Genomic DNA, 13369 nt, shown 5'->3' with positions numbered 1-13369 from the left:
TTTTTATATTCACACTCTGGGGAAAAATATTCTGAGCATGTGCAAAAGCTCACAATGTATACATATACTAGTCTGTGATTGGCTGATGATCACATGATACAGGGGACCAGAACATGGGAGAAAAAATACATTTGTAAAATAAAATCTACTGCTTATGTAAAATTTAGAGCAAGTGCTATTGTATTGTCTTTTTATTATGTATTTGTTATAATTGCTTAATTCTACATTGAGTGGTCCTTTAAATATTTATAGTTCTGTTGTTTTTTGTTGTTTTCTTCAGGGTTTTTTTTTTCTTACAAGGAATCGCATGCACTGGCATTAACAATTTCTCAGATTACAGAAATTTGCCCAAACAATCTGCTAGATTACGAGTCTTGCGTTAGCCTTAAAAAGCAGCGTTGAGAGGTCCCAACGCTGCTTTTTAACGCCGGCTTGTATTACTAGTCTGGCAGGTACAGGTGTACCGCTCACTTTTATTCCGCGACTCGAGCTTACCACAAATCGCCTTACGTCAATTGCGTATCCTATCTTTTTAATGGGATTTGCCTAACGCCGGTATTACGAGTCTTGGAGAAAGTGAGCGGTACAGCCTCTCCTGTCAAGACTCCAACCGCATTTAAGTCAGTAGTTAAGAGTTTTATGTTACGGCGTTAGCCCATAAAACTCTTACCTAAAGTGCTAAAAAGTACACTAACACCCATAAAATACCTATTAACCTAAACCGAGCCCCCCCCCACCCCCTGCAAACACTTAAATAAAGTTTTTAACCCCTAATCTGCCGACCGGACATCGCCACCACTTTAATAAATATATTAACCCCTAAACTGCCGCACTCCCGCCTCGCAAACACTAGTTACATTTTTATTAACCCCTAATCTGCCATCCCTAACATCGCCAACACCTACCTACATTTATTAACCCCTAATCTGTCGCCCCAACGACGCCGCTACTATATTAAATTTATTAACCCCTTAACCTAAGTCTAACCCTAAGTCTAACCCCCCCTAACTTAAATATAATTTAAATAAATCGAAATAAAATTACTACAATTAAATAAATGATTCCTATTTAAAACTAAATACTTACCTATAAAATAAACCCTAAGATAGCTACAATATAACTAATAGTTACATTTGTATCTAGTTTAGGATTTATTTTTATACTGGCAACTGTGTATTTATTTTAACTAGGTACAATTGTTACTAAATAGTTATTAACTATTTAACTTCCTAGTTAAAAAAAGTACAAATTTACCTGTAAAATAAACCCTAACCTAAGTTACAATTACACCTAACACTACACTATCATTAAATTAATTTACTAAATTACCTACAATTAACCACAATTAAATCAAATAAACTAAAGTACGAACCCCCCCCACTAAATTAAAAAAAAAAAAAATTACAAGAATTTTAAACTAATTACACATAATCTAATCCCCCTAATAAAATAAAAAGCCCCCTAAAATAATAAAAAGCCCTACCCTATACTAAATTCCAAATAGCCCTTTAAAGGCTACCCAATCCCCCCTTAATAAAACCTAACACTAACCCCTTAAAGATCACCCTACTGTGAGACGTCTTCACCCAGTCGGGCACAAGTGGTCCTCCAGAGGGGCAGAAGTCTTCATCTGATCCGGGCAGAAGAGGACCTCCAGACGGCCAGAAGTCTTCATCCATCTGGAGCGGAGCAGGTCCATCTTGAATCCAGCCGACGCGGAGCATCCATCCAGACCGACGACTACACGACGAATGACGGTTCCTTTAAATGACCTCATCCAAGATGGCGTCCCTTGAATTCCGATTGGCTGATAGGATTCTATCAGCCAATCGGAATTAAGGTAGGAAACATCCTATTGGGTTATCCAATCAGCCAATAGGATTGAGCTTTCATTCTATTGGCTGATTGGAACAGCCAATAGAATGCGAGCTCAGTCCTATTGGCTGGATCAGCCAATAGGATTGAAGTTCAATCCTATTGGCTGATTGCATCAGCCAATGGGATTTTTCCTACCTTAATTCCGATTGGCTGATAGAATCCTATCAGCCAATTGGATTTCAAGGGACGCCATCTTGGATAACGTCATTTAAAGGAACCCTCATTCGTCGTGTAGTCGTTGGTCTGGATGGATGCTCCGCGTCGGCTGGCTTCAAGATGGACCCGCTCCGCTCCGGATGGATGAAGATAGAAGATGCCGCCTGGATGAAGACTTCTGCCCGTCTGGAGGACCTCTTCTGCCTGGATCGGATGAAGACTTCTGCCCCTCTGGAGGACCACTTGTGCCCGGCTGGGTGAAGACGTCTCAAGGTAGAGGGTGATCTTCAAGGGGTTTGTGTTAGGTTTTATTAAGGAGGGATTGGGTGGGTTTTAGAGTAGGGTTTAGTGTGTGGGTGGTGGGTTTTTAATGTTGGGGGGTATTGTTTGTTTTTTTTTTTTTTTTTTTTTTTTTTTTTTACAAGTAAAAGAGCTGATTACTTTGGGGCTATTTGTAATTTAGTATAGGGTAGGGATTTTTATTATTTTGAGGGGCTTTTTTATTTTATTAGGGGGATTAGATTAGGCGTAATTAGTTTAAAATTCTTGTAATTTAATTTTTTTCTGTAATTTAGTGGGGGTTTTTTGTACTTTAGTTTATTTGATTTAATTGTAGGTAATTTAGTAAATTTAATTATATTGTAGCTAGCTTAGGGTTTATTTTATAGGTAAGTATTTAGTTTTAAATGGGAATAATTTAGTTAATAATAGTAATTTTATTTAGATGTGTTTAAATTATATTTAAGTTAGGGGGGTGTTAGGGTTAGGGGTTAATATATTTATTATAGTGGCGGCGACGTTGGCTGCGGCAGATTAGGGGTTAATAAGTAGGTGGGTGGCGGCGACATTGGGGGCGGCAGATTAGGGGTTAATAAATAAAAAGTAGGTGTCAGTGATGTTGGGGGCAGCAGATTAGGGGTTCATAGGGATAATGCAGGTGGCGGCGGTGTCCGGAGCGGCAGATTAGGGGTTAATAAGTGTAAGATTAGGGGTGTTTAGACTCGGGGTTCATGTTAGGGTGTTAGGTGTAGACATAAATGTATTTTCCCCATGGGAATCAATGGGGCTGCTTTTTGCAGGTGTTAGGTTTTTTTTTCAGCCAATTCTGCCCCATTGATTCCTATGGGGAAATTGTGCACGAGCATGTTCAGCCAGCTCACCGCTACCGTAAGCAACGCTGGTATTGAGGTGAGATGTGGAGCTAAATTTTGCTCTACGCTCACATTTTTGCGGCAAACGCCGGGTTTAAAAAAAACTGTAATACCAGCGTTGTCTTAAGTGAGCGGTGAGAAAAAACTGTGCGTTAGCAACGTACCCCTGTTACCGCAAAACTCGTAATCTCTGTAAATGTTTTTTGTTGCATAAACACAAAAAACTTGTATTTGAGACACTGTTAAATGCATGATTTAAAACATTGCATGTTTCTGTTTTATTTTTTTTTACCAGGTTTGATTGTGACCGATCAGTTGAGGAGAAAAACAAGCAGAATGAGGAGATAAAGGTTTGTATTTATTACTACTTCAGCTTATAACCTTTAAAAATCAGCTCTGATTTCATCCTTTTTTCATTTTTTTTTTTTTAAATATTTATTTGTATATTAATACATCTGTCATTTATTTTTGTCTTGTAGTTTCCTGAAAGCCCAAACAAGATGCCTTTCCCATACAAAGTTTTAAAAGCTCTTGACCCAGAAATCTACAGAAATGTGGAATTTGATGTATGGTTAGATAGCCGAAAAGGTATGTTTTGTGTGGGGGTCATTTAGTTTTAAAAATCTGGGGGGGGAGGGGAGCAGAACCTTAAATGCTAGGTTAGTTTTGGAGCCAAATGTTTTATTGGCCCATACATTTTTATGCCTTGGTATGACTGACCCTTTAATAACTAATGGAATCTTCTGCTCCCCTTTTTAAGGCTTGTTTCATTTTCAAAAGTCATTAAATCCTGTTAAGATAGTGTTCTGTATTATAAGTCCATCTAAGAGAGCTTTTAATATTTTTTCATAGTTATTTATTATAACCGCTATTATATTGGTATACTTAACCTATGGGATTAACTCTGGGATTCTGATGGTTTAGGTGGTTTTGGCTTCCTGAACCTGTTAAGCATTTCGTATTGTATAAGGTGGCAATGTGGTCTTTGAACTGGTAGAATAAAGTGATGCTTTTATATGAACTACCAGTGCGGAATGGGGTTGTAAGAGTGGTATTAGAGAGAACCAGATTTGCAATTGTCATTCACACTTTTTAAAGGGACAGTATACACCAAATTTCAAATAACTGCGTGTAATAGACACTACTATAAAGAATAATATGCACAGGTACTGATCTAAAAATCCAGTATAAAACTGTTTAAAAACTTAGAAGCTTCCAGTTTAGCTCGGTTTAAAAAGTTACTGGATCACCCACTGAAAGTGGGAAATAACATACACTCCCCCCTCTCCCCTTCCTTTGCATATGAAAAGACCCTTTACACAAACAAAAGCAAGCTGGAGTAGGTATAAGTCGATATTCTCCAAAAAACTTTGAGGCTTGGTTAGGAGTCTGAAAATCAGAGCAATGTTATGTAAAAATACGCATAACTATCCATTTTTAAAAAACAACCCCCCAGTATGAGCTATATAAATGGATCATCTGCAAAAAAAATGATGCAAAGAAAAATCTAGTGTATAATGTCCCTTTTAATTAAAACAATATGAAATCTGCGAGTCACAAACTTAAGTCTGTGCTACTCAGTCATTTCATGGTCCAATGATTCTTGCTTTATGTTAAACATGCCTGAAGCAGTAATGGGTAGATTATAGGATGGATGGACTTTCTTCACCTTTAGATTTATACGAGGTACTGCAATAGTCAAAGGACATATAACATGTCCCCTGTATGGATGTATTTAACAGATGTTTCACTATGATTTTTTTGTTAGATTAGCAGTGTTCTTCGGTGTCTAACATGTGGGATATATTTCCTGCCACTAGGAGAAGGTCAAGAACCCTCTCAAGAGCTTTAATCCCTCCCACCTCCTCTCCCCACTCAGTTTGTTCTTGGCCTCCGAGGAGAGAAGTTGAGAGAGAGGTGCTCTGCAAGCAAGATTTTATTATTTTCTATCTAATCATTGATTGGGAGCTCAGACCTGACTTGAGACCTAGTACCCCTCTTTCATCTTCACTCAGGGAAGATTTCGGGGTAATTTCTCCAAGATTCTGAATGTTGCAGGAATAAAGGAATACCTAAATTATCACGTTGGCACTGGTGTACCTAATGAACACATATCTTTGGTGTAAGAATTTTTTTGGATCCCCCCCCCCACCAAGACATTCTGCTTTTGCATAGTTTGCATGAGAAAATGAATCAGACAATCAATTTTTCTTCTGACAGATACATATATTTTAATTTTATGTACAACATTTTTTTAACAAAAAAATTAAAAGCTGATTTTTGGCTAAACTCCTGTCATTCAAGTGGTTAAAACAAGTTTGTGAGTGATAAAAGTCAGAGGTTACAAAATGGAGATAATATAACCTATTACTAGACCAGCAAGGCTGCAAAAAAACAGCAGCCCTGTACTGTATGCTGTTAAACTCACTGAAGACAGCTCCATTTTGGAGAGGGAGGCAAGGGGTAGGGCAAAGCAAGATATAGCTTTGTCTGGCTGTGCTGTGAGACAGGTAGCCAGAAGTGCCATGCTTCACTCACTCTGCATCCTTCTGCTTTAGACGAGCACTGCACGCACACAAACCACTTTGCTCCACCCACCTTTTATTTATTTTTTATTAAAAATGTTCATGTTTAGACTATACCTTGGAGCCTGCAGGTAATGAAGATGTAAATACATTTAATATATAAAATGAAGGTCTGGCTGTAAGTGTGAAGCCCCTGCCTTGTGTCAACAAGACCTGCTGTTTGATGGGCGCACTCCTTTACTTGGTGCCACTGCACTTGTTGCACCTCCGGTAGTTCTGCCTCTGCATGTCAGTACTCTCACGGGTAAATCTCTCAGCCATAATTGACCTCCAGCGTCTTGGGGACCCTTGTCTCCTTAGCCTCCTCCTGGTTTCTGGTATATCTGCAAGTATCCTCTGCAGTATATTTACTTGCATTGGATGGGCTGTACTGCATCAGCATTTTGTGAGGGAGAAAGGCCTCAGCAAGCTGGTAAGATGCAGTGGTGGTGTGCTGCTGTCCACGTAAGTGTCTCAGATTCTAAACACAGCCCAGGAACTATCCCTAGTACTCTCCTTGTATAGGTACTACATAGTTGGGGGTTCTCAGCCTTTACACATAATGCTTTACCTATTTAACAACAACAAATATGGAATTCAGAATTAAAATCCCTTATTTCTTTCTAATGACATGGTGAGTCCACGGATTATCATAATTACTATTGGGGAATATCACTCCTGACCTGCAGAGGGAGGCAAAGAGCACCACAGCAAAGCTGTTAAATAACACTCCCCTTACCCACAAACCCCAGTCATTCTCTTTGCTTGTAGTTGCATGGATGTGGTAAAGTTTTGTGTCCGTTTCTTTAATCAAGAATTTATTTTTCAAGCAGAACAAGTTTGTTCTCATCTTTTCTGGGTTTTAGCCGTAGTCCACTTCAGTTTCTTCAGTAGAGCAGTGGTGGCTTTTAAGCTTTTGGGAACTTGGTGGGTATAATCCCCTCTGCGCCTCCCAGGTTGTTGTTGCTGCCCTTTTGATAGAAGACTTTGTAGGTTTACTTGGTCTTTTTTCTCTATCCACAGGTCCATGTTAGGAGGGAAGCCTTTCAAACCTAGTGAGCTGCCCTGCTTCCGGGCAGACTGTGTTGGAGGTAAGTGCTACTTTTATTTTTCTGATGGGTCAGAAAGGTTTTGGCACTTTTATGAGGTTTATTTGGGGTTTCAATCCTGCTTCTGTGCAGGTCTTTTTATGGCAATATTTGTTTTTTATGTTGGGCATTGTTTGAGGATGGCTCTGTTAGGAGTGCTTTTTAGCTCTCTTTATTTTGGCGTTTGCAGTTCTTATTGTAGGCTCATTTATTAACATTAGTAATGTGCTTTTCTTAGTGTGACTAGTGGTGTGCCACATAATGGCTTGTGTGGAGCATGTCAAGTTCTTTCTGTTCCACCCACGGACTGTATGTTAAGCTGGATGTCAGCCGGGAGGTGTTGGTATATGCCCACGATGTGCAGGGCTTCTGCGGCGTGATTTTTTTGTGCGGTTCAGTAGGAAGTGTTTGCTTGGGCTTCCGGTCGGCTCTGGTGTAGTTCTCTGGTGCGGGTGGTGACAGTGAGAGAGTCCGGATCTTCTCTGCTACGCTATCTTTTCATCCGGTCCGTGGGAGGTCAGGTAAGCACCTCAGCAAGACTTGTTGAGGTGTTTGGTGCTGCAGGTTTCTTTTTTTGTAAAGGCATTTTTTCTGGGTATTTGTTTAATGTTAGTCTCTTAAGGGGACAGTAACGTTTTTATTTTTTTTTTTTTTTTTTTACTGCAGTCTTTTTTAATTTGCTTTGTTGGGATGGATCAAGTGGACTTGCAAGATGTTACTTGCTCTTTATGCCTTGATGCTAATGTAGAGCCACCTATTCCTTTTTGTTCCTCATGTATAGAGAGAACTTTACAGTATAGGGATAGGCTTTTTGATACAAACATTCATTTCTCCAACATAGGTGTGTCCGGTCCACGGCGTCATCCTTACTTGTGGGATATTCTCTTCCCCAACAGGAAATGGCAAAGAGCCCAGCAAAGCTGGTCACATGATCCCTCCTAGGCTCCGCCTACCCCAGTCATTCTCTTTGCCGTTGTACAGGCAACATCTCCACGGAGATGGCTTAGAGTTTTTTGGTGTTTAAATGTAGTTTTTATTCTTCAATCAAGAGTTTGTTATTTTAAAATAGTGCTGGTATGTACTATTTACTCTGAAACAGAAAAGAGATGAAGATTTCTGTTTGTAAGAGGAAAATGATTTTAGCAACCGTTACTAAAATCCATGGCTGTTCCACACAGGACTGTTGAGAGGAATTAACTTCAGTTGGGGGAACAGTGAGCAGTCTTTTGCTGCTTGAGGTATGACACATTCTAACAAGACGATGTAATGCTGGAAGCTGTCATTTTCCCTATGGGATCCGGTAAGCCATTTTTATTCAGACAGTAAATAAGGGCTTCACAAGGGCTTATTAAGACTGTAGACATTTTCTGGGCTAAATCGATTCATATATTACACATATTTAGCCTTGAGGAATCATTTAATCTGGGTATTTTGGTAAAATAATATCGGCAGGCACTGTTTTAGACACCTTATTCTTTAGGGGCTTTCCCTAATCATAGGCAGAGCCTCATTTTCGCGCCGGTATTGCGCACTTGTTTTTGAGAGGCATGACATGCAGTCGCATGTGTGAGGAGCTCTGATACATAGAAAAGACTTTCTGAAGGCGTCATTTGGTATCGTATTCCCCTTTGGGCTTGGTTGGGTCTCAGCAAAGCAGATACCAGGGACTGTAAAGGGGTTAAAGTTAAAAACGGCTCCGGTTCCGTTATTTTAAGGGTTAAAGCTTCCAAATTTGGTGTGCAATACTTTTAAGGCTTTAAGACACTGTGGTGAAATTTTGGTGAATTTTGAACAATTCCTTCATACTTTTTCGCAATTGCAGTAATAAAGTGTGTTCAGTTTAAAATTTAAAGTGACAGTAACGGTTTTATTTTAAAACGTTTTTTGTACTTTGTTATCAAGTTTATGCCTGTTTAACATGTCTGAACTACCAGATAGACTGTGTTCTGAATGTGGGGAAGCCAGGGTTCCTTCTCATTTAAATAAATGTCATTTATGTGACACTGAAAATGATGCCCAAGATGATTCCTCAAGTGAGGGGAGTAAGCATGGTACTGCATCATTCCCTCCTTCGTCTACACAAGTCTTGCCCACTCAGGAGGCCCCTAGTACATCTAGCGCGCCAATACTCCTTACTATGCAACAATTAACGGCTGTAATGGATAATTCTATCAAAAACATTTTAGCCAAAATGCCCACTTATCAGCGTAAGCGCGACTGCTCTGTTTTAGATACTGAAGAGCATGAGGACGCTGATGATAATGGTTCTGAAATGCCCCTACACCAGTCTGAGGGGGCCAGGGAGGTTTTGTCTGAGGGAGAAATTTCAGATTCAGGGAAAATTTCTCAACAAGCTGAACCCGATGTGATTACATTTAAATTTAAGTTGGAACATCTCCGCGCTCTGCTTAAGGAGGTATTATCCACTCTGGATGATTGTGAGAATTTGATCATCCCAGAGAAACTATGTAAAATGGACAAGTTCCTAGAGGTCCCGGGGCTCCCAGAAGCTTTTCCTATACCCAAGCGGGTGGCGGACATTGTAAATAAAGAATGGGAAAGGCCCGGTATACCTTTCGTCCCTCCCCCCATATTTAAAAAATTGTTTCCTATGGTCGACCCCAGAAAGGACTTATGGCAGACAGTCCCCAAGGTCGAGGGAGCGGTTTCTACTTTAAACAAACGCACCACTATACCCATAGAAGATAGTTGTGCTTTCAAAGATCCTATGGATAAAAAATTAGAAGGTTTGCTTAAAAAGATGTTTGTTCAGCAGGGTTACCTTCTACAACCAATTTCATGCATTGTCCCTGTCACTACAGCCGCGTGTTTCTGGTTCGATGAGCTAGTAAAGGCGATCGATAGTGATTCTCCTCCTTATGAGGAGATTATGGACAGAATCCGTGCTCTCAAATTGGCTAATTCTTTCACCCTAGACGCCACTTTGCAATTGGCTAGGTTAGCGGCAAAGAATTCTGGGTTTGCTATTGTGGCGCGCAGAGCGCTTTGGTTGAAATCTTGGTCAGCTGATGCGTCTTCCAAGAACAAACTCCTTAACATTCCTTTCAAGGGGAAAACGCTGTTTGGCCCTGACTTGAAAGAGATTATCTCTGATATCACTGGGGGTAAGGGCCACGCCCTTCCTCAGGATAGGTCTTTCAAGGCCAAAAATAAACCTAATTTTCGTCCCTTTCGTAGAAACGGACCAGCCCCAAGTGCTACGTCCTCTAAGCAAGAGGGTAATGCTTCTCAAGCCAAGCCAGCCTGGAGACCAATGCAAGGCTGGAACAAGGGAAAGCAGGCCAAGAAACCTGCCACTGCTACCAAGACAGCATGAAATGTTGGCCCCCGATCCGGGACCGGATCTGGTGGGGGGCAGACTCTCTCTCTTCGCTCAGGCTTGGGCAAGAGATGTTCTGGATCCTTGGGCACTAGAAATAGTCTCCCAAGGTTATCTTCTGGAATTCAAGGGGCTTCCCCCAAGGGGGAGGTTCCACAGGTCTCAATTGTCTTCGGACCACATAAAAAGACAGGCATTCTTACATTGTGTAGAAGACCTGTTAAAAATGGGAGTGATTCATCCTGTTCCATTAGGAGAACAAGGGATGGGGTTCTACTCCAATCTGTTCATAGTTCCCAAAAAAGAGGGAACGTTCAGACCAATCTTAGATCTCAAGATCTTAAACAAGTTTCTCAAGGTTCCATCGTTCAAAATGGAAACCATTCGAACAATTCTTCCTTCCATCCAGGAAGGTCAATTTATGACCACGGTGGATTTAAAGGATGCGTATCTACATATTCCTATCCACAAGGAACATCATCGGTTCCTAAGGTTCGCATTCCTGGACAAGCATTACCAGTTCGTGGCGCTTCCTTTCGGATTAGCCACTGCTCCAAGGATTTTCACAAAGGTACTAGGGTCCCTTCTAGCGGTGCTAAGACCAAGGGGCATTGCAGTAGTACCTTACTTGGACGACATTCTGATTCAAGCGTCGTCCCTTCCTCAAGCAAAGGCTCACACGGACATAGTCCTGGCCTTTCTCAGATCTCACGGATGGAAAGTGAACGTGGAAAAGAGTTCTCTATCTCCGTTGACAAGGGTTCCCTTCTTGGGAACAATAATAGACTCCTTAGAAATGAGGATTTTTCTGACAGAGGCCAGAAAAACAAAACTTCTAAACTCTTGTCGGACACTTCATTCCGTTCCTCTTCCTTCCATAGCGCAGTGCATGGAAGTAATAGGTTTGATGGTAGCGGCAATGGACATAGTTCCTTTTGCGCGCATTCATCTAAGACCATTACAACTGTGCATGCTCAGTCAGTGGAATGGGGACTATACAGACTTGTCTCCGAAGATACAAGTAAATCAGAGGACCAGAGACTCACTCCGTTGGTGGCTGTCCCTGGACAACCTGTCACAAGGGATGACCTTCCGCACACCAGAGTGGGTCATTGTCACGACCGACGCCAGTCTGATGGGCTGGGGCGCGGTCTGGGGATCCCTGAAAGGTCAGGGTCTTTGGTCTCGGGAAGAATCTCTTCTACCGATAAATATTCTGGAACTGAGAGCGATATTCAATGCTCTCAAGGCTTGGCCTCAGCTAGCGAAGGCCAAGTTCATACGGTTTCAATCAGACAACATGACGACTGTTGCGTACATCAACCATCAGGGGGGAACAAGGAGTTCCCTGGCGATGGAAGAAGTGACCAAAATCATTCAATGGGCGGAGACTCACTCCTGCCACCTGTCTGCAATCCACATCCCAGGAGTGGAAAATTGGGAAGCGGATTTTCTGAGTCGTCAGACATTACATCCGGGGGAGTGGGAACTCCATCCGGAAATCTTTGCCCAAATTACTCAACTGTGGGGCATTCCAGACATGGATCTGATGGCCTCTCGTCAGAACTTCAAGGTTCCTTGCTACGGGTCCAGATCCAGGGATCCCAAGGCGACTCTAGTAGATGCACTAGTAGCACCTTGGACCTTCAAACTAGCTTATGTATTCCCGCCGTTTCCTCTCATCCCCAGGCTGGTAGCCAGGATCCATCAGGAGAGGGCGTCGGTGATCTTGATAGCTCCTGCGTGGCCACGCAGGACTTGGTATGCAGATCTGGTGAATATGTCATCGGCTCCACCATGGAAGCTACCTTTGAGACGAGACCTTCTTGTTCAAGGTCCGTTCGAACATCCGAATCTGGTCTCACTCCAGCTGACTGCTTGGAGATTGAACGCTTGATCTTATCAAAACGAGGGTTCTCAGATTCTGTTATTGATACTCTTGTTCAGGCCAGAAAGCCTGTAACTAGAAAAATTTACCACAAAATATGGAAAAAATATATCTGTTGGTGTGAATCTAAAGGATTCCCTTGGGACAAGGTAAAGATTCCTAAGATTCTATCCTTTCTTCAAGAAGGATTGGAGAAAGGATTATCTGCAAGTTCCTTGAAGGGACAGATGTCTGCCTTGTCTGTGTTACTCCACAAAAAGCTGGCAGCTGTGCCAGATGTTCAAGCCTTTGTTCAGGCTCTGGTTAGAATTAAGCCTGTTTACAAACCTTTGACTCCCCCTTGGAGTCTCAACTTAGTTCTTTCAGTTCTTCAGGGGGTTCCGTTTGAACCCTTACATTCCGTTGATATTAAGTTATTATCTTGGAAAGTTTTGTTTTTGGTTGCAATTTCTTCTGCCAGAAGAGTTTCAGAATTATCTGCTCTGCAGTGTTCTCCTCCTTATCTGGTGTTCCATGCAGATAAGGTGGTTTTACGTACTAAACCTGGTTTTCTTCCAAAAGTTGTTTCTAACAAAAACATTAACCAGGAGATAGTCGTGCCTTCTTTGTGTCCGAAACCAGTTTCGTAGAAGGAACGTTTGTTGCACAATTTGGATGTTGTTCGCGCTCTAAAATTCTATTTAGATGCTACAAAGGATTTTAGACAAACATCTTCCTTGTTTGTTGTTTATTCTGGTAAAAGGAGAAGTCAAAAAGCAACTTCTACCTCTCTCTCTTTTTGGATTAAAAGCATCATCAGATTGGCTTACGAGACTGCCGGACGGCAGCCTCCTGAAAGAATCACAGCTCATTCCACTAGGGCTGTGGCTTCCACATGGGCCTTCAAGAACGAGGCTTCTGTTGATCAGATATGTAGGGCAGCGACTTGGTCTTCACTGCACACTTTTACCAAATTTTACAAGTTTGATACTTTTGCTTCTTCTGAGGCTGTTTTTGGGAGAAAGGTTTTGCAAGCCGTGGTGCCTTCCATTTAGGTGACCTGATTTGCTCCCTCCCTTCATCCGTGTCCTAAAGCTTTGGTATTGGTTCCCACAAGTAAGGATGACGCCGTGGACCGGACACACCTATGTTGGAGAAAACAGAATTTATGTTTACCTGATAAATTACTTTCTCCAACGGTGTGTCCGGTCCACGGCCCGCCCTGGTTTTTTAATCAGGTCTGATAATTTATTTTCTTTAACTACAGTCACCACGGTATCATATGGTTTCTCCTATGCAAATATTCCTCCTTAACGTCGGTCGAA

This window comes from Bombina bombina, chromosome 1 (assembly GCF_027579735.1).
Source record: "Bombina bombina isolate aBomBom1 chromosome 1, aBomBom1.pri, whole genome shotgun sequence".
In the NCBI taxonomy this organism is placed as follows: domain Eukaryota; kingdom Metazoa; phylum Chordata; class Amphibia; order Anura; family Bombinatoridae; genus Bombina; species Bombina bombina.
Note: the sequence above shows the minus strand (reverse complement) of the source record.